This window comes from Callorhinus ursinus, unplaced genomic scaffold (assembly GCF_003265705.2).
Source record: "Callorhinus ursinus isolate GAN/ISIS: 27379988/994484 unplaced genomic scaffold, GSC_fseal_2.0 scaffold4, whole genome shotgun sequence".
NCBI lineage: Eukaryota > Metazoa > Chordata > Mammalia > Carnivora > Otariidae > Callorhinus > Callorhinus ursinus.
The window spans coordinates 15,417,610-15,439,877 of record NW_027397066.1 but is presented as its reverse complement, the minus strand read 5'-3'; positions in this window follow the sequence as shown (position 1 = coordinate 15,439,877).

Here is a 22,268-nt window from a genome sequence, read left to right as displayed (position 1 = left end):
AGACCACCATGGCCAGAATTAATTCTATTCTAATATGAAAGTGAGATGTGCTTTGGAATAAATGATGTTTTAGCAATGTGTCAGATTTTTACCAACATAACTTTTTCCTTACTTAATACTACGTAAATTCATGGGATATTTAAAAATCAGTAGTGTCCCATAATTGAAGAAATCTTGTGTTTTGCATTGCTGATGCATTATTTGCCATATTACTAGCCAAGGCAATTTGACAAGACAAATATACCAGACATAAGAATTGGAATGGAGGAGGTATAAGTATTGCCATAGAGATAATGTAATTTATTCCTAGAAAATGTAAGAAAATAAACAGCATAGCCATTTAGAAAATAAAACAAAATAAACAAAAAAGATCTCTCATTCTTTATACCATATATAATCTGAAAAGTTTTAAAGATGGAAGTGTCATGGATGAATAAGAATTAGAAAAAAATATATTTGGGAGAAATTAGAAACAATGAGTAGAAGTCTCTGGGAGCGAGTGTAAGAAAGGATATCTGACTAGTGGGGTTTCTCAACAATGGAACATGTCTTTTAACAAAAGTTATAAGCAAATTGTTATTTGAAATGCTGAGTAGGAGAATGGACTGATATCATCCAGGAATTCTAGGGAGGGGATCCTTGGGCTAGATGAAGCCCCTTACAATTCTCTAGATCCGTAATACAGTATCACCTATGTCCATGGGCCCTCTAAGGAGGCACAATGGGAAGATTCCAGTTACAAATGGAGATCGAATATATGTGTTTACGTCTCTCCAACCATAACCCTCTGAATTTGCATTAAAGAATTACAAAGAGAATTTATTCAGGAACAGCAAGAATGAAGGACATTGTTGGAGGGAGGGAATCTCTTGCCAGCTCTTTACATTATTCACTCACATATAGTAAGTGAGACTTTCCAGTAGACCTGAAGTCAATAGGATTTTTTTTTAAAGATTTTATTTATTTATTTGAGAGAGAGAATGAGATAGAGAGCATGAGAGAGGGGGAGGTCAGAGGGAGAAGCAGACTCCCCGCTGAGCAGGGACCCCGATGTGGGACTTGATCCTGGGACTCCAGGATCATGACCCGAGCCGAAGGCAGTCGCTTAACCAACTGAGCCACCCAGGCGCCCTCAATAGGATTTTTGAAACCCCATTTCCCTTACTTAAAAAAGTCCCCAACCCATCTTAGTTTGTATATTGTATGATGTAAGGATTTTTCTTTGTTCTACTTTGTTTTGTTTAAAGTTTTTTTTAAATTCCAGTTAGTTAACATACAGTGTAATATTAGTTTCAGGTGTAAAATTTAGTGATTCAACACTTCCATACACCACCCAGTGCTCATCACAGTAAGTGCCCTCCTTAATCCCCATCACTTATTTATTATTAATGTATATCACAATATCCCATCACCATTTATTAAGTAAACCATTATTTTCATATTATGAATAGAAATACCAATAGTTGGCCCTTATCAAGTTCAAATATATATTTCAATCTATTCTTAGACTCCATTCTCTTCCACTGATCTATTTCTCCTTTTCATACCAATGGCATTGTGCTTAGATCATAACAGCTTTTGAGTAAGTTGTCCTATTTGGCATATGTCTCCTCATACTTTTTTTCTTTCATACTTATTTATAAGAATCATCACCATCTCACATACTAGATGTATTTTGTTGCTGTTTGTTTTCTATGTCTTTCTACTAGAATGTAGTTCCATATTGAGTGTTTTAGACCCAGAGCATATGGGTAAATGCTTAGGTAAATTTTGATGAATATCTACTTCAAAGCAGTTCCAAAAAACAGTAATGGTATGACATATTTTAAAACAACTGATACAGTGCCCAGTGTGCTAACTTCTTTTTCTTCTCCTCTTTCTTTACTTTTAAAGAAGGCATGGTCAACAAGGCTCTGGGTATAATGTACCTTGATAGGGTACTGGGATATATGGTCCTCGAGAGTCTCTCTTACTTCAACACCAAATGCTGGTCTTGGAGGACAATTTCTACTGAAGATTCAAAGACATAATGCTTTGGAATAATAATGAAATACAATCATATTTATTATTAGCTTTTGATGGCAGAGAACATGTCTGTTTTTCTCACCATTGCACACTTACATCATGACAGTTATTAGCATGAAGGTGGAAAATGCATATTTTTGAATAATGAATGAATAATAATAATAGTTATAATAAAATTCATAACCTTAAGAGGTTATTATGTTCTTGTAATTCTGATAAACATTTAACTAACATCTATTTTAATTTTTATGTAATAATGTGAGTTGAATAATGTTATCTACCCACATCCACTGTTATCCCAATTTTACAAGTAAGAAAACTGAAGCTGAAAGAAATTAAATAATATGTTTCATAAACTTACACAGATCATAAGCACAGAGCTGGGACTTGATTCAAGATATTTCTGATTCTAGAACCATACTCTTAAATTTCAGCAACTTTGCTTTGGATATGGTCTCTATTCCCTTTTCATGCCAGTTCTATTTCTTTTGTGTATCATCTTAATTGGTTGCATCCTTCAGTAAAAATGTAGATAGCCCTAATCGTGGATATTGCAGCCAGGTTTCAGTGCTGCAAGGCTTCCTTTTCCAAGAAAAAAAAAATGTAGTTGTTATAAAAATGACTTCTGATCCTCTTAGATTGTCTGATAAGCCATGTATAATGCCTGAGCTAATCTTTTCTGAAAGCTCTTTGGGCAAATTGCTAACACTCAGGTCCGACAGTTTAATGCTATTACACTACAAAATATATGTTCTTTCCCAAAATAAACATGTTTTATAATAGCAATACAGATGTTGTCAAGGGGCAAGGTTATCGGGAGATAATTAGACCCCAGAGAGATTACAGTCTCTTAGATCATGAGAGCAGTATTGCGAGCCTGCCTTATTAAATAATCGTAAGAAAGTCAAAGTCAACTATAAATACACACATTTCCCTGTAATTACTTTAAAAAGTACAAACCCAAGGTGCATGCCGATGTGCTGAGATGATAAGGCTTCTCTCTCCATTACACTAAAATGTCTAAATATAACCTAGAAAACCAACTTTCAAATTGAATTTTAAATAAGAATGTGAAAGGAAAGACACCTCTTCCTTCCTTTGCTAACATTTTTAGGGTAGCTGTTTTAAGGACGTTTTTAAACCCTGACAAACGAATGGCTGAATTCCAAGAAATAATCCACCCACCCTATACTTCATACTCCATAAAAAAATAATAAAAACCTAATTACATGAAATTCTCCAAATATAAATCTCTTATATTTGCACATAATATTCCCTTGTCCTGAAAGATCTTCCTCTCTCCTTAAACTCAAACTTGTTAACCAGAAGTTGACATCGATCTGAGAAACTTCTACATCATCCTCAAAAATAGCTTTATTCAGAGATTTGTAAAAAATAATAATAAAAAAATAAAAGGTTTGTGAAATCTTTCCCTTCATCCACTGATCACCCCGTCTCTTCAACATCAGAACTTTAAAATTTTTTTTTTGGTGTTCCAGTAGCATCTTATGATTACTTTTTTAGTACAGTTATCTGATTACATTATCCTGTACATTTACAGATGTTTGACCATGTTGGACGAAGAACAAGAAGCATAAATCCCTAGTTCCTACCACAGTGTGAGGCACAAAGCATTTGCTCAATAAATATTTACTGAATAAATGAATGAAGAAATTAATAAGGTGAGCTTGTTCAAAGCAGGTAAATAGAATCAACCATCACATCTAAAGGAAATTATTTTCAATAGATGTGTCCATTGTTCACTGCTTCTGTTGTTAGTCACCCAGTGGGGCTATAAATTCTTTTCTCCCAAGGAGAGGTTATTTGTGCCATTGGAAGTTTGGAACATTGAAATTCACATTCCTATGCTAATGGATTTCATTTACATTTAATCTCCCTGAGGGACCTGGTTTGTCTGGTTTGATACCTCATCCCCAGTGCCCAGATCACTGCATGGTACAAAGCAGTCAGTGCCTGACTTCAAACCTGTGAGGACTCTTTTCCATCTGTTTCTCTTAAAGCATTTACATAACTTTCCCAGGGCATCACAAAAAATTAGTGACAAAGCTGAACTTCAAAATAAGATCTTCTGTGTCCAAGTATGTGCATTCTCCATCAGATTATTTCCAGTTGCCAATCAATCCCAGTTAAAACAACCATACCAAAATTGTTGGTTGCTTATCTTTGTATTTGACCTTTACCAGAATCTCAAGGGAGATATCTGTGAAGTATCTCTCTCCTTTAGGTCCTGGATGCACTTTATAGTTTCAAGATTCTGAAATCCTACCCTAATCAAGAACTTGGTTATTTATTTTTCTTCCCCCAACCCCAGCTTTATTGAGGTAGAAGTGACAAATATAAGTTATATATATTTAGAGTGTACAACGTGTATGTATATATATATATATACACACACACACATATACAGTATGAAATGATTTCTACAATCAAGTTAATTAACATATTTATCACATAGCTACATTTTTTGGGTATGGTGGTCATTTATTTACTTATTTTTTCCTATTGGCAATATAGCAGTAACTTAACAAAAGGCATTGGATATGAAGTCTTTTTATGCTCATGGAATCAGAGAATTCAGGCTACAGAGAGTACAAAGGATTGTGTTATCCCATTTTTTGCTATGAGCATGTGTTTCTAGACCCTGTACTATGTTTGTAGTTGAAAACTGTGTTCATTCGACTACTCACTGCATTCCTTTTTTTTTTTTTAAGATTTTCTTTATTTATTTGACAGAGAGAGACACAGCGAGAGAGGGAACACAAGCAGGGGGAGTGGGAGAGGGAGAAGCAGGCTTCCTGAAGAGCTAAGAGCCCGATGCGGGGCTTGATCCCAGGACCCTGGGATCATGACCTGAACCAAAGGCAGACACTTAGCGACTGAACCACCCAGGCGCCCCACAATGCATTCCTTTTTAATTCTACATTCAATCAACAAGGATATCTTTACATTTATACTTTCAGGGGTTTCACTTTAAAAATTTAACAAAAATGTATACGTTAAGTGTAAGAAAAATATTTCAGTCATGTTTTTGAAGCTTGCTTGCTGGCAATAGATCTCCCTATTATTTTGAATTGAAATATTCAAATTGAAATATTCAGACTTTTTCTACCCACAAAGAGAGAAAAAATATCTTCCAAAGTTTTATTTTTCCATGAGTAATTATATTAGTCAAGGTAAGTTATGCTATATGAACAAATAAGTCCATGAATCTTTATGTTCTGGCAGCAAAAAAAAAGTATATTCTTTGCTATGTTTTGTGTCTAAAGTGAGCCATTTTCTGGGATAGGAGTTGAGGTGTGAAGTGGAATCTACTAGACATAATCATTCAGTGACTAAGGCTGGAAGGAGCTGTGTAATATTGTAGCCACACCATCTGGAAATGAAGGCTCTGTGTTGGAATGGATTGGAAGGGAGAGCATGGAGCTGGTATACCAGTTCTCAAATGCCTCATCCTTGAAGTGATGTTTGTTGATTTTGCTCACATATCTTTGGCTCTTTGGCTAGAATTAGTCACATGACTCCAAAAAAACAGAAAAGAAGGTTAAGAAATGTGAGGGAGCAAATTGATATTTACTGATCAAAAAATGCCTCTGCTACACCAACTAAGGAAGCTTGTTTTGAAATAAATTAACCTAAATTAATCCTGGAGACTAAGGATAAATTTTCATGACATGCAGATTTGCCCGTAATTTATCTCTTCTTCAATGAAAGTTTGAAGATAAATGGTATTACACATTCCTACTAGCTGATTAATAACAAAAAAGTGTGGGGAGAAAAGAACCCACCATATTGTGAATGTTGTGTGATATTATCTTAAACACAGTAAGTTTCTGTATTTAGCACTTTTTTGTAGTTGAAAAATTCAAACATTAACCAAGGCTTTCTCTTTTTTTCCTTCCTTCGTAGACAGAATCTTAATTGATGAACTCAGTGAAAATGAGTGAGTCCTATCCATATCATTTATTGACAAAAGAGCTTATACTGAAAAAAAAAATTTAGGCTGTTTGTAAATTCCATCATGTTGTAGCAAGAAGGGTTCTATCCATGTGTGGATGAATGAATGGCTCTGATGAATCATGATGGTGGGTGTTATTCACTCTCACCCACTAGACTTACTAGTAGTTTTGTGAAGGAGCTATTTTTTCTTTCACTCACTCATTCATTCAAAAATCAATTATTAGATGCTTACAATATGGGAGGCTTTGCTCTAACTCTGCAAACACAGCAATATATAAAACAGACAAGCTTCTTATTCACATGGAACATAAATTCTAATATGGAAGGGTGGAAAATAGACAATAGAAGTCAAAGAATTATATGGAAAAGAAAAGAAAACAAATAAAAGATGGCAGTGAAACAGAGAGTAGCCAACAATGTTCAAAGATATGCAGTTATTCAATATGATAGGCCAGATGGAGGCTATTGGGTTTGGCATTTGCTACCTCTGGCTGAAGGGAAAAAATCAGACTGCAATTTGTTGAGTGACAGATAAAGAAAGGGTTTTGAGAAGGTTGATTATGAAGACATAAGCCATTGCTTATAGAGCAGGCAGTGATGAAGAAAGACTCTGTTTTATTATTATTGTTGTTATCACTATAATTTACAATGAAGAGGTGATTCTTTGTATATTTCTTATTGCACTTTGAACTTTTGATTATATTTTTAGTAAAAATGTCTTAACCCCTAATAAAAAAACAGCTCCTATTTATTGATCACTTACTATGAGTCCAACAATGTCATGATAGTTATTCATCACTGCAATCTAATGAATTGCTAATATTCCTTTTTACTTATGTGGCTGACAGGTTCTTAAGGTGGTCCCCATGACCCTTGCCTCATGCAGTTCATACCTTAGTGTGACTCCTCCCTTTTGAGTGTGGATGGAGCCTGTAGGAAATGGCAAGGGTAATGGGATGTACATACTCCTTATATGAGCTGCACAATGACAGAATGAGCAATTTCAACAATGTTGTAGCATTTATTTTGTTTGTCCTATGGAAGTCTTTGAATGTGAAACTGGTTTTTAATGATATCAATTTTCACATAGGTGAAAGAATTATGTGCTCTAAGACAGTATATTCATACAACACCTCTATAAACAAGTAGGAGATGCATCTTGGCTAGCTCTTCCTAAAATCCAGAGAGCTGGCAGAAGGCAGTGGTGAAGGAGTTAAAAGAGACTGCTGCTGGCAAGTCTGCCTAAATCAAGTGCCTGTTAGCAACAATGGAGAACTAGAAAGGGGGGGCTACGATAACAGGAGGAGGTGAAATAAATAGTCCTTCTCACCAGCACAGACCTCTCTTCTATAACCAAGAGGGGAATGGCAGAGACAGTTATAAAGGGTCCTTTATGCAAAGCAATCAAAGGGCTATGATGAAAATACAATATAAAATACACTGTTAGCATATTAGCTGACAGCTAAGCCTAGACAAATAAGGGCATTTTCAATTTGCTCTTAAAAGTCTCGGAGGAGCTGGAAGTTGTTACAGCTGCAGAAAAAAAAAAAAAAAAAAGGTGAGTTTGAATGCAGCCTGAAGAAAATATCCTTGCCCTTATTGAATCAAACTGAACAGGGGCCACTACTGGAAAGCAACTCCCCGAAGGTAGATGGTATATAAGCAGCAAGATTTTCTGAAAGGAATTGAGGTCTTGGTTGTAGAAATCTCTGAAAATCAGGGGTGAAGTCTATAGATGAGCCAGGGGTCTGAGAGAAAAGAATGATCACTCTATTAAATGCAGACAATAAATACAGCTGGGTTCCAGGGAAGACCCTCACTAATCCCAGTGTCTCTAGAGTTAAATGTCAGTGCCGGTGTAAGATGCGTACAAACCTATTGTCTGAACCTATGGTTGAAACCCTAAGAGAGGACTAACTTATTTTTACTTTTCCATTAAATTCTTTTTTTTTTAAGATTTTTTATCTATTTATTTGAGAGAGAGAGAGAGAGAACACAAGCAGGGTGAGGGGCATAGGGAGAGGGAGAAGCAGACTCCTTAGCCTGATATGGGGCTTGATCCCAGGACTCTGGGATCATGACCTGAGCCAAAGGTAGAGGCTTAACCTACTGAGCCAGCCAGGCGGCCCTCCATTAAATTCTTAAGCACAATAAGAGCCTAGTTTGGGGAGGGGTGGGGGACGAAAGACGGAAAGATATGTAGCAAGAAAGAGCAATCTCCGCAGTTTCACCCTTGTAAAATACAACTGATGTTATGTTACTATTTTGCTCAAAGTCCACCAATGGCTTGGCATCTCTTTCGAAACAAAATCCAAGTCCATTTCATGGTTTACAAAGCTCTTCATGACCAGATCCTGGTCACTTCTCTGGCTCCATCTCCTGCCACTTGATCCTCCTGGATCTTATATCACAGGGAGAGTAAATGGTAGAATCAGGTTTCACCTCTGTGTCTTCTTACTACACAATACCATGCCTCTAACCACATCCTTCTCTCAATAATGGCTTGCTGGGTCCCAATACACTTTTATTTTCTAAATATTTCAGGGCCATCTGGATGTTAAATAATTTATTCTAAAATTTTTCCTGGGATCAAGATTAAACTTTTTTTTGAGAGTCAAATGTTTGTTGTTTCTAGACTTCTGATGCCTCTGGACTTCTCCACGATTCCTCACAAATCACCCATACATTGTGTTCCTTATAAGTGTTTAAAATCTATGAATCAATAACTTATGACGTGTGAATCTATCCAAAGTATATATATTTAAGAACAGCTGAAGTGTTACGTGTGTCAAATATCAAAGTATTATATGCATTGTTCTCCACTAAGATTTGCTTTTAAACATAAAGATGGGAAAGAGTGTGAATTGTAACAACTGCTGAATGGTAGACCCATCTGCTGTGATGCTAATCAATCCAGATTACTTCTTTCATGGGTGTCAGAGTCAGACTATCTATTGGTAGAGACCATGACTCCTTTCTAAGCTAAAATAATCTGATATTGGCTACAGTTAAGCCAATTCCATTGTAGTTGCCCATCAGAAAAGTTCTGGAACTATTTCTTCTATTTCTGAAGCCATCTTGCTGGACATTCCACTTATTCTGGTAACAACTCAAACTTTAAGCATTTCAGTGTGCCCATGCTCTCCCGTGGGTCTCTCCTTCCTTTGGTGTTCTTCCAATAGTTTTCTCTTGGACTAATTACATCCTTACCCAGTTTTTTCTGTAAATGTCTTTTTCCCTCTGGATCCTCTTTTTTTTCCATTCAATGAGTGCCTTCAGTGCTCCTTTCACCTTTATGCCTTTTATTCATTGATTCATTTTCTCAGTTCCAGTTGCATACCTTATATAAGTCCCTCTTTGCATGGCCAGCCAACTCCTGTTCTTTCAGACCTTGGCTCCTACGTCATCTCCTTCTCAAACCCTTCCCCTATCCTACACATCGACATCAGTTGCTTTATCACACATTGTACTTCCTCCAAAAGTGCATTTATCTCACTGCTGACTGTTTTCTTTTATGTATTGCTTGCTAAACTGTAGGGTCTTCAAGGGATAAGTGTTTTTGGTCTCTTACACATTTTTATACTATCATATAGTTTCAGGAGGAAACCAAGTGCACGTCAGCATTAGCTTTAAAGGATAAATATAAACTAGAGAAGCAGAGTAAGTCTGATGAATGAAACCCTTAAGGAAGTCATCAGACACTAACGGAGAATGAATGGCATATTTTTTCCCCTAGGTTTACTTTTTTCTCAAACATATATTTTATAGTGGTATTTCTTTCTATAGCATGTTTTGCCTTATTAAGAAACATTCCAAATAATTGGGATTATAAAAAGTCAGTTATATGAAACTATATAAAAGAATTATATGATAGGTATTATAATTATTTAACATTCACCCACCTTTCCCTTTTAAGTATTAGCAATGTATAAAGACAGGTGAAGCCCTTCTGTGCATGCCTCCATGATGGCATTTACCTCCATCCTCCTGCATTTGGCATTTATTTCTGGTAGTTTCTATAACTTTATCACATGTATCTATATCTGCAAAGCATATAATTTTGTTTTTCATGTTCTAAAAGTTTCTTTAAATGCTGTCATGGAGTACATTTTTAAAAACTGGGTTGTTTTGTTCAATATTATGTTTTGAGATTTGGTCAAATACTACTAGTTTTTTGATTTTCCTGATCACAATGTATTTTATTGTTATCTCCTCTTTTTATACTTTCTATTGAATTGAGGAAGGTTTAACCAATTCATTTATACTTTCCTCTGCTAGTTTGGAAGCTATTGTTTATATTTATCATATTTAGTTGTTAAAATTTTGAGACACAGCATTAACTACAATTTTTCCTAGACACATAAGATATTGGACTCTCCACAAAGCGATTTTATGTTAAGTAATTCAATTGATCATATTTTTAAATTTCTCATTAGCAAGGTTTTCCCTCTTGTTTTCTATACATTTTCATTCTGTGTCTGAAAATGTTGATTTTGCCCTAAATCTTGCATAATATTTTAGAAGGGTATAAAATTCTAGGTTGACTTTTATTTTATCTCTAATTTTGAAGATATTCATCAATTTTGCTAGGAAAGGAAGTCTGCTATCAGTCTGATCACCATTCCTTTATAGGCAATCTGTCTTTTCTCCCTGGTAGTTTTTGAGATTTTATCTTTATTGTTGATGCTTTCTAATTTGATTATAGTTTTCCTATGTGTGGATTTATTTTTAGATTTTTGTTTTAGTACTTAGCATTCCCAGTCAATTTGATTTTCAGTAATAATATATTCAAATAATGATTTACCCCATTCTTCTTCCCATTCTCTGTAAGTCTTATAAATATATATTTTATTTCCACAATCTTTCTTCCATATCTTTTTACTGTGTTTGTGTATATTTGTAATATCATTTTCTTTCCATGATCCTTTTGGGGTTCATTCTCCAGTCATTCATATTAATGTCATTATTGATGTCCATATTGCTATAACTAACAATCAATCCTCAGTCCTTGTCTCACTTTAACTTTCAGGAGCATTTGTCCTAATTAATCACTTCTTCCTAAAAGTACCTTCTTTGCTTGTTTTCTCTTGGTGCTGTTATTACTTACAGTTTATCTTTAGCTGTTTCCTCTGTAGCATTTTCCTCATGTTCTTTACCTCTAGATAGTGGTGTGCCCTAAAGCACCATTCTTGGATGTCGTTGCTTCTTTATTTACTCTTAATCTTCATGTGACTTTATTTTATCTCACGTCTTATTGTAATACGTCTATTGTAGATGGTTATCAAGCTTAAGGCAGAAACTCTAGCCATCTACGTGGATGCCATCATATGTATTCAGAAGCTTATTCAACTTCTCTATTTTGATGTCTAGGGCATTTCAAGAGTAACATGTCCTAGACCTTAAGTCTCCAAATTTGTTCTTGACCTAGTAATTCTTCATCTCAGTATGTTACTTCTCAGTATCTAGTTGCTGATATGCCACACATTGACATTACTCTTGACTCCTTTCTTTTTCTCATATTCTGCATCAGTCTGTGGAAACATTCTTTTAAGCTTATCTCATACAAATATATAAAATCTGGCCACTTCTCACCACCTCCATTCCTATCACCCTTATCAAAACCAACACTTTCTCTACCTTAACTACTGAAAATAATTCCTAAGTATCTCCTTCCTTCCACTTTTTCCTTGACTGCTACTTCAAAGTTTACTCTCTATGAAACAAGTAGAGTAAATCTGTCAAAGATAAATCAAATCACAGCCTTTCCCAAACTTTCTAATTACTTTACATTAAACATAAAATAGAATCCAAAGTCCTTACCAGAGCTTATAAGACCCTACATGATTTGTCCTTGGTTAACTGTCTAAATTCCTTTTCTACCACTCTTCTCTTAGCTGACTACAAAACCTCTACACAAGCTTCTTTTCTTCCTGTTCCTAAAACACACTAACTCTGCTCATAATTCATGGCCTTTGTACTTGTTTTTTGTTTTTTCTGTGTAGCTATTCACATACTTCATTCAAATGTCTACTTAAATGCAACCTCTTCATGGAGAACTTCCTTGATATTCCTATCTAAAATGTCAACCTTCAATATAATTGACCATTCCTTTATTATATTTCTTCCGTGTCACTAACTGTACCTCATATAATTTATTTATTGACTCATTTCTTCTACTAACATATTAGCTCCAGGAAGTTTGTGTTGTTCACTGTTGTATTCTCAGTACATAGAACAGGACATGGAACATATTAGGTATATAACTGGTATCTCTTATTAAATTAATGTTATTTTCTGGTTCATTACATAACTCTTTTGTGTTGTTTTTTATGTTGAATAAAAAATTATAATCAATAAGTATATTTAACATTTTAGCTAACTATTTTTATTGCCTACTTATTTTTTTCATTTGTCTTCCTTTAATAAAGTATTTTTCCTAAAATAGGTATTTTTACTTAATTTATCTTTCATGTTCCCAAACATACTTATTTTAAAATCCTTGTCAGTATGTTCTAAAAAATGAGTTTCACTAAAGTGCATTTATAACCTAATAATTGGTTCTGTTGTCTGTTTTCCTAAAGATTTTGTTATGAAATCATTCAAAGCAGAGACTTAATAAACATTTATTATCTCACAGTTTCTGTGGGTCCAAAATACAGGAAAAGCTTAGCTGGGTGGTTCTTGTTTGAGGTGTCCCATGAGCTTATATTTTAGGTATCAGCAAGTGTTGTAGTCTCCGAACTTGACTGGAACTGTAGGATCCCCTTCAATGATAGCTCACTTGAATTGCTCTTGGTGGAAGGTCCCCATTTTTCAACAAGGAGATCTCTTAATAGGGCTGCTTGAGAAATCTCTAACACAGCAGCTGGCTTCCCCAGAGTGAGTGATGTAAGAATACAAGATGGAAGTCATATGTTTCATATGATCTAGCCTAAGAAATCATGCACAATAATTTCCATAATAACTCATGGTTATAGAAGCAGCTCTATTCAATATATGAGGAGTAAACAATGGTATAAATATCAGGAGACAGGGTTGGGGAGCTCCTTGGAGACTGGTTACTACAACTGTCTACTTGTTTTACAAAATCTATAATGTTGGATCAAAAGCTCTCTGGTCAAAAGTGATATTGGGGACTGTGAACCAGTGGCAGAGATGTCTAAATTTTTCTGATTTTGTACAATTTCAGATTGCTACCTATGTCCAACAATCAAGTAGTAATTTCTTTAGCTGCATCTTATGAACTTTCTCCAGCCTCTGCTTTCTAGCAATAAACCTAAATCAGTCTGTCTGCTCACACAGGGCACTGTTTGCCTCCCCTTTCTTCTAACTTATGGATATAGAGCTCATTGAATATGTGCTTTAGTCTCATGCAATGTTTGTGTCCTGATTCTGGTACATGGAGACTTTCACCATATATATATATATATATATATATATAAAATCTACAAGCATGCATAAAATCTATCATTACCATAAATTTGCCATGGAATTATTTCTAAGTGCAAAGTTACAATTATAAATGGAAATTTTTTTGATCACCGTCAGATAATTGCAAACTTAATACACATTCCTTTTTTTCTTTTTTTTATTTTATTATGTTATGTTAATCACCATACATTACATCATTATTTTTTGATGTAGTGTTCTATGATTCATTGTTTTGTATAACACCCAGTGCTCCATTCAGTACATGCCCTCTTTAATACCCATCACCAGGCTAACCCATCCCCCCACCCCCCTCCCCTCTAGAACTCTCAGTTTGTTTCTCAGAGTCCATAGTCTCTCATGGTTCGTCTCCCCTTCCAATCTCCCCCGCTTCATTTTTCCCTTCCTGCTATCTTCTTCTTCTTCTTCTTTTTTTTTTTAACATATAATGTATTATTTGTTTCAGAGGTACAAGTCTGTGATTCATCAGTCTTACACAATTCACAGTGCTCACCATAGCACATACCCTCCCCAGTGTCTATCACCCAGCCACCCCATCCCTCCCATCCCCCACCACTCCAGCAACCCTCAGTTTGTTTCCTGAAATTAAGAATTCCTCATATCAGTGAGATCATATGATACATGTCTTTCTCTGATTGGCTTATTTCGCTCAGCATAATACCCTCCAGTTCCATACATGTCATTGCAAATGGTAAGATTTCATTCCTTTTGATGGCTGCATAATATTCTATGTAATGCACATTCTTAAAATTTTTATAGTATAGTTTTAAAATCAGTCTATGCATGGCTTCCGAAAAAAAGAAATGACTGTGGTCTCTGGGGAATCATGAAGGTATACAGAAGATAGTTTGGTTAAATAACCTTTACTCAATTTCAGGCATGGTAGGAAGGCAGCATAAAATTGGCCATAAAGATTAAGCAGATCCTTGTCTTCAGAAAAGTAAAGGTATGATGGTAGCTTTCCTGGAATACTGCCATCAATCATGAACTGGTATTTAATTATGGCTCTTTTTATGGTTTGAGAATATAGAATAGGTAAAATATAGAATAGAATAAAATCCAAGACTACATGTATTGATAGTTACTGCACTGTTCTTTTGACAGGTGGACAATTATTGAAGCTGTATTCATTTGTATAATAGAGATGACTTTATTTCATTTGGCTTCTTTCTGTTATTATTTGGCATTTCTCCATTAGTGAATCTCTTCACATTAATTGCAATTCCACTGTTTGACTTGATCTGACACTTGCAGTGCATATGATATCTTATTTACTTATTTAAAAATTATCTTGTAACAAACTATGAGATCCATGTCTAAATGACTATAATCACTCAAATAGTCTTGGAAAATAATGGATAACATTAGAAAGGTCAATACCCAAGCAGGAAATTATTTTGACTGGTGAGATTGAGAATTTATTGAGAATGACCCTTCCATGCTGTTACCAGATATGTCTCTACAAGGTCAATTTCTCTGTCCAAGATAATGAGAGAATAGAAAAATTCAAGTACACATTGAATGGGTGCTTGCCTAGTGTTGGTCAAAACATGCAATGCTCATGAAAGGGTGCATAAAATTTTATATAAAACATTAAAAATGTTTAGTCTTCTGCTGAGAAATAGTGTTTATATTCACAGCTGAAATAAGTACATGACACTAGAGCACAAAAGGGAGTTGAAATTTCAGAGATGGTTGAGGTGTTATCAGGGAAAGAAAAATGTATGTCTTTCAAGATCCATGTTCAGACTAAATATGATATATAAATGATTTCAACCTTTGACCTTGAATGTTGAAATAGACCATATTTCCAGCAAAGTGGATGATTTGTGGGGAAAATTGACTTTATAATCCTCAAGAAACTGAGGAGTTAGGGAAAAGGATTCAAGGGAAAGAGCTATTTCCAAATCAAATAAGCAGAAACAGATAGCCTAAAGGTCTAGCACATCAGGATGAAAGAGCTCCATCTACAGTGAGTGATAGCTATATGCTAGGACCTGTGAAGTACTGTGAAGGGTATTTTGGATGCCAGTAATTTGCAAAAATGAAGTCAAGTATTTAAATCTATTATCTAGTTACCAGTGGAGAATAAAATAGTTTCTGGATTTTTAACTTCATGCAGAAACTGAATTTCAAGTTCATAGTGGTCTTCCAACTCCTTAGTTTGCTAAAACACTCTAGTAGGTCACTGAAAATGATGTCAAAGAGAATCACAAGGAGGTTCAAAAAGACAGAATAGATAGTCTACATAAGTATAACTTCACCTTTGTGTTGAGATAGAAGGATGACGTTATGAAAGTGGTATATATTTTTGTATTTCTTTAATTTTAATAATATCTAGATAATGATTTTGTTGAATTAAAGCATAGCTAATGTCTAATATTAAAGAATCCAGACTAGGGAATTACTTAACAAGCATTTTTGCAATACATATAAATGCACATTTGAGCCAGCCAATCCTAATGTTACCTGAATCTGCAAGTTTGTTGGACCTCATTCACTGTAAAACATTAATCATTGCATGTTTTGACCAACACTAGGCAACAATGGAAGGGCCTGCTGCCAACTTCGTATCATAGCCACGAGATAGGAACATATTTTTTAAAAAAGTATGATGCCTTTTGGGGTTGAATATTAGAAAAATAAACATACTCTTAAATATTTTGCATAATGTTTTATATCTATAAACATGTTCTATCCTCAAGGAAGCTTTGTAAGTAGTTAGAATGAGGATAATTATCTCCATTTTATGAAAGTAACACCAGGCTTTTTGAGGTCATGTTGATTTACCCAAAAGCATATCTCTAGCTAGTGGAGAAGGTTAAAGTCAAACACAGGCTTTCTGATTCCTTTTATGAAATCCGTCTTTCAAGATACAACACAAAATGTCCCCTCCTCTGCAAAGGAAACATTTGACTTTTTTTTTGTCAGTACTCATCAACACATTTCCCATACATCACTCACCATGATGTATCCAAATCCAAAAAGAAGAGAAAATCTAAGGGAGATAAGCATATATGTGAAAAAAACAAAAACAAAAACAAAATCCTGCACCAAATTAGAAGCCAGTGTCTTATACAGTTCTTTAGATCATTTAAGCCTTTTTTTTTTCCCAGTTAAGGCATTTTTTTAAAACACACAAAAACTTTTGGAAAGAATCATAAGAATTAAGTAGTATAGGAGAACTGATTAACGATTAAAAGTTTGTGGAGGTAAACACAGGGATTAGATAGGGGTAGCCATTTTTAATTTTCTTTACCAGTCGGGAAATCTATGTAGGGCACTTTATTTAGCTCATTTACATATCTTAGGAAACCAAATGAATTATTTGTCAGAAAGAATTATCTGGAAAGAAATTAGTGAGCTCACTGTTGCATATCTTTGTGGATATTGCTACACCAAAATTAATTACAATTATTAATAACCATTTTCTCTGGGGATGCTTCTTCTGCCACCCAAATAAGTCATTCTGTGTTGAAGCTGAATGTGGTCTGTATTTTCTTCGAATGCTATTGCATATTTTAGGGAGTCTGGAAATAATGGTAACTCTAGATCAAAGAGTTCTTACTTTTTTAGAAAAGTAAGAACATTTTAGTAATACAGCTACTCAAAAATTGAAATCCTATTGAAGTAAATATATCGGTTAGCAGGATCAACAAGAAACAACTGGCCTTACAAGAGTGCAGTATCTGGCAGTGTTCCTCACCTAGAAATGTCTGTTATTAATAATTCCATGAATATTAATAGGAGTTTTCCATTTACACGACAAAGAAAATAGACATATTTGATGTGAAATTATTAAATGACCATCTATCATGGCTGGACAAAACTGATTGCATTTCGTGGGATGCTAGCTGAAATATTAGACTTCACACAAACAAAACAAGTTATTTTTCTGTGACATTTTTCTCTTCTTTGCCAATACCCCTTATATTTGAGCAAATTACGTATGTGTTATGCTCAATACTTTGAATGAGTTTGTCAGACAGCATATTTTGCTCAAGTCACCCATTTTCTCAGAAGCCAAGGGAAGGTAAGAGATTTGTGTGAGGTCACATAGCTGGGGCACCAGGGACTCTCCAATGTATGATTCCACAGTAAGATTCTTAGATCATTGGAAGGGCAATAATATTTGGTACTACATTCCAAACATTCATCTTCTTTAGAGTTCATTCAGTCTTAAGTAACAGGAAAGGATTCAGAAGCAGAAGAATGTTCACTTCCTTATTTGAACACGTAACCACACATTTGGGAAATTACATCTATTCTATATAGATTTTACATCATTGTAATAATCCCATATATGTCTCTGAGACCACATATTTCTTTGCCAGTGATGCTACTAACAAAACATTTCCTGACAATTTTGGAGATAATAACAGTATGTCTCTTATTAGACATTGAATGGGGTGTTTTTCTTTGTCTCTGAATTTCAGCTAAGGCCTGCCAATTGAGGACAAAGGGCAACAGAAAGGTTGTAGACACATCTATGCTGTGCTTCCCAAGACAGTAAAACTTATCCAGACATTATCAGCTCCTGTTACTTACTGTCAGGCTTGATAAGAGAAATTTAGAAATTTAAAATTAGAAGTAAAAAGTGAGAGGAGTAGGGAGTTCTTTTACCTATAAGAGAAGTCTATGGCTTTTCTCTTTAATATCTAGTTATGGAGGAAGATAAAATATCAATACAACTTACTTCCAGGCAGGGAAGGAGGGTTCTGAGATTTGGTGGGTACTGGTAGTGGGTACTGAGATTTGGTGAGTACTAGCTAATAATTTGGTGAGTACTAGTTGAATCTTTATGGAATTATGGAACTTAGGACCCTCATTCTGCCAAAGGGCCAGAGAAAATGTGATAAAATTCTTGGGAGAAGTTGGCATATGTACACTGAAGTTTGGATATATATGTGACCGTAGATATCGACATCTTGCTTCTCAACCATATAATTTAAGACAAACGTTTTTAGGAGCATTTTGCAATGGCCAGAAAGCATAATCTGAGGGGAAGAGTAGGGGTTTCACAAGAGACACACTGAATTCTGCTGTGGCTTTGAAAACTTGTAATAGAGCCTGGATTTGGAAGTCTTCTGTAATGGAAGTATAATGGCTAAGAAAAAAAAAAAATGGCAATAGTAACACCTGGATGTGTGATAGGTGTTCCTTTTCTTCTAAGACAATCCCCTCTACTGACTCTGTCTCTGGAGGTACTTGAAGATGAAAAAACAGTGACAAAACACCAAAACTCTCCCTCAAGTGCATTTCACCAGTAAGAAAGATGATGCCTCAGTTGCCATCACTGGAGAATAATTAATTACATGTGAAATTGGAGCTTTGGTATGAGATCAAAATCTTAACCAAAATTGTAAATCCTGAAAGTGAATCTTAACTGTGAAAACTGGTTGTTTTTTTATTCTTTGGTAGCCAGCAGAATATGAGCCAAGATACCAGTCCAAGTTATAATCCAGAGGGAGAACTGACACAGGATATAGTTGAGGGACATGATGGAAAAAGACAGTCATTCTTCTTCATATTTTAATCAAATTTATCTTGGTTACATTCACTGCATGTATCTCATTTAATCCCCATGACAATGCTCTATGATAGGTATCATCCATCCTCCTTTTACAGATAAAGACTCTGAAGATTCAGAGCACCACTAAGGAACTGGGATTTGACTAGGTTTGTTTAAATCCATTTTGGTGGGGCGCCTGTTGATTAAAGGTCCAGCTCAGGTCTTGATCTCATGGTCATGAGTTTGAGCTCCACATTGGGCTCCATGTTGGGCATGGAGCCTCCTTAAAAAAAAGTCTAACATCTTGCCTTTAGTAGTTAGAATTTGGTATCTTTCAAAAAGAATTTTTTGTAATCATACTAATATTCTTCATGTGAGCTATCCAACATGCTATCTACAAGGTACACGTGGATATCGAGGGTACTTGAAATGTGGCTAGTGTGATGGAAGAAGTAAAGTTTTAATTGTATTTATCTAAATTAATTTAGATTTGAATAGCTACATATGGGAAGTAGCTGCTATATTGGGTAGCCCTGCTCTAGACAGCTTCATTTGCCCATTGTTTCCAAATTTCTATGGATTAGATGTGTGAGACAATTGCTGTAGCTCTAGTGAGAATTCACATTTTTTGGGCATTTGTAAGCACAAAGAGAAGCACACACACATACACACACAAACATACACATACACACACAAACATACACATACACACACAAACATACACAAACACCTTGATTCCGTTTAGAAGAACAACATTTGAATGTGAGGCTGACGAAGATTTCTCTATGCCTCTGTGAGAGGGATAATAAGTATGGGCACTCAAAGAGGGGACAGTGGTTTGCAAAATATATCAGGATTTAGAAAACCTAGAAATGACAAATAAATGAATGATCCCATAGGACCTCACTTCTGATGAAAGCTGACAACTCCACTTTATTATATACTGGGTTTTATAAAGGTTTTTATTTGATGTGTATAAATATATAACTAAATAGAAAGATTGACAAGTAGACAGATGAATGAAACCTACTTTGAAATGCATTAAGAATCTGGGAGAGCTTGGATTTTTACCAGCTCTTTAAGTTACTAGTGGTGTGACCATACGCCACTTAGTTACCCTCTTTGAGTCTCTAATTTCTCATCTGTAAACTAGGGAGCATAGCAGGTCTGCCTTCCTCGGAACCTATTCTGAGTTTTTGTTGATCATAAATGAGGTGCCGCATGAGAAAGAATGTGTGAGCTGTGAAGTGCTACACAAGTGTGGGTTATTATTCATTTGTTACCACAGCAACTGAAGGGCATCTCTGTGACAACAGAACAGCTAACTGAAAAGCAATGATTAAAAAAAAAAAGTATTGTTAAGATCGAAGTATGTGATCCTTTAACAGTAAGAAAGTCTCAATACGGATATTTCTCCCATGCCCTTTTTTTTTCCCAATCAAGAAATATTACATGTACATATAGATAATTTGCTTTAAAATACAGAGAACTGAAAAAAACTATGCTTATTTTGTTAAGTGCCTTTTCAGTGTTTTGTTTTTGTTCATGAATATATTTTATATGGATAAAGATATTTAGACAGGTATAATGTCAAATTTTTGAAATTGAGATCATACTGTATATTTGTATTCTTTCTGTATATTCTTTTCTCATGACTAGTACATCATAACCCTTTATGTAAATTATTAGTATTTTCCCAAAATATGATTATAGTAATTGCATAATATATTATCACATGGCTATGCCATAATGCTTCTAACAAACTATTATCTCTCTCTCTCCCCCTTTTGTTTTGGTTGGCTACTGAAACAATACTGCAGCAAACATCATAGGCTTCTAGAAATGCACAGACAGGATCTCTTTCAAGGACTGGTATTCGTGTTGAGGCTGAATGCCCAGAAGGAGCCAGACATTAGGGCGGAGCACTCCAGGCAGAAGGGCAAGCAAGTACAAGGCCTTTATTATTGGGTTTAACTGATAAAACTCTGTATTACCTCCCCAGGAAGGATAGCCTTCCTTACCCCTAACTTATCCCTCATTCTGACTGGCAGTGGATTAAATGAAATCATTTCCTTATTTAAGCCATTGAAGATTAGAGGGGGTCCATTCCAAGCTGTCACATTTGTGGTAGATTTTGTCTCCCATACAAGTTTTCCATTGCACATTTGGGATAGATGCTGAAGCCAAAATCTTTAAACATCTTGAGTCTTCATCAGTCCTTAAGATAATATTTGCCATATATTATCTTGTCAGGAAATATATAGTAGGTGAATTCAGTACTTGCAGTGTAGCCTACTATTTTATAAAGTAATAAGCAAAAACAGTTCCCTACCACATAAGGCCTATTCGAAGAAGATAATGTTTTACATGCTGATAATTAGTATTTAATTCATTTATAGGAATTATGAGGAAGAGCAAAAGAGAAACTATACAGAACTCCAGATCAATTAATTCCTTTTAAATGTAAACTTCTGGGGTCTGATACTTATAGATGCAAAGTACAAGGCAGACAAAGGAACAAAAGTATTTCGAAAAAGTGTTATTTGGTGATATCCTGTTATGGAAAAAAGATGATTCATATATTTTATTTGTTTTTATAGTGTAAGTGTAACACATCATATGTTTATTTGAAGATTAATGTATCTAGTATAAGTATTATCATCTTCCTTGTTCTATCATTTTCCAAATAGGTTTTCCCTGCCCCTTAGCATATAGAGGATGGCTTGGAAGGCTTAGAGCAGATGTTGGGATATTTCACTGTGATGGCTGATGGGGGAGACACAGTTAGGTTGTCGATCTTTGCCAGCTGTGCCCTCAAATTCCCCATCTCCTAACTCAGTACTTATGTAGGCACCCCCATTTTTCCAATATGCTAGAAAGCAAATTTCTGAATATACAACAAAGTATATTCTTTGGGCTGAAGACCAGAATGCTGAGCTGTTTTAATACACCAATTTTATTTTTAAATCAACTGCTAGAGAAAGCTTAATGCATAACCTGTCCATGTTTGATTAATGCAGATAAAAATGTCATCTAATGATTTGAGGACAGGAATAAAAACCAGGTGTGATCCCACGTGAACACAGAACACAGAATAGAGTTCCCAGGTGTTCTTCTTAAGAAACTGCACTGCACATAAAGCAGCAATTTCAGAAAATCAGGAGATGTTAGTGCTCTATTGAGCAGAAATTAAAGGACCCACTGAGAAACTTGATTTTGCTGTGGGTTTCTCCATAAGAAGCCTGCTTGACAGGTGGGCTGAAGAATTCAGAGAAAGCTGGGCCAAAGCATGCAGCTTGCACAG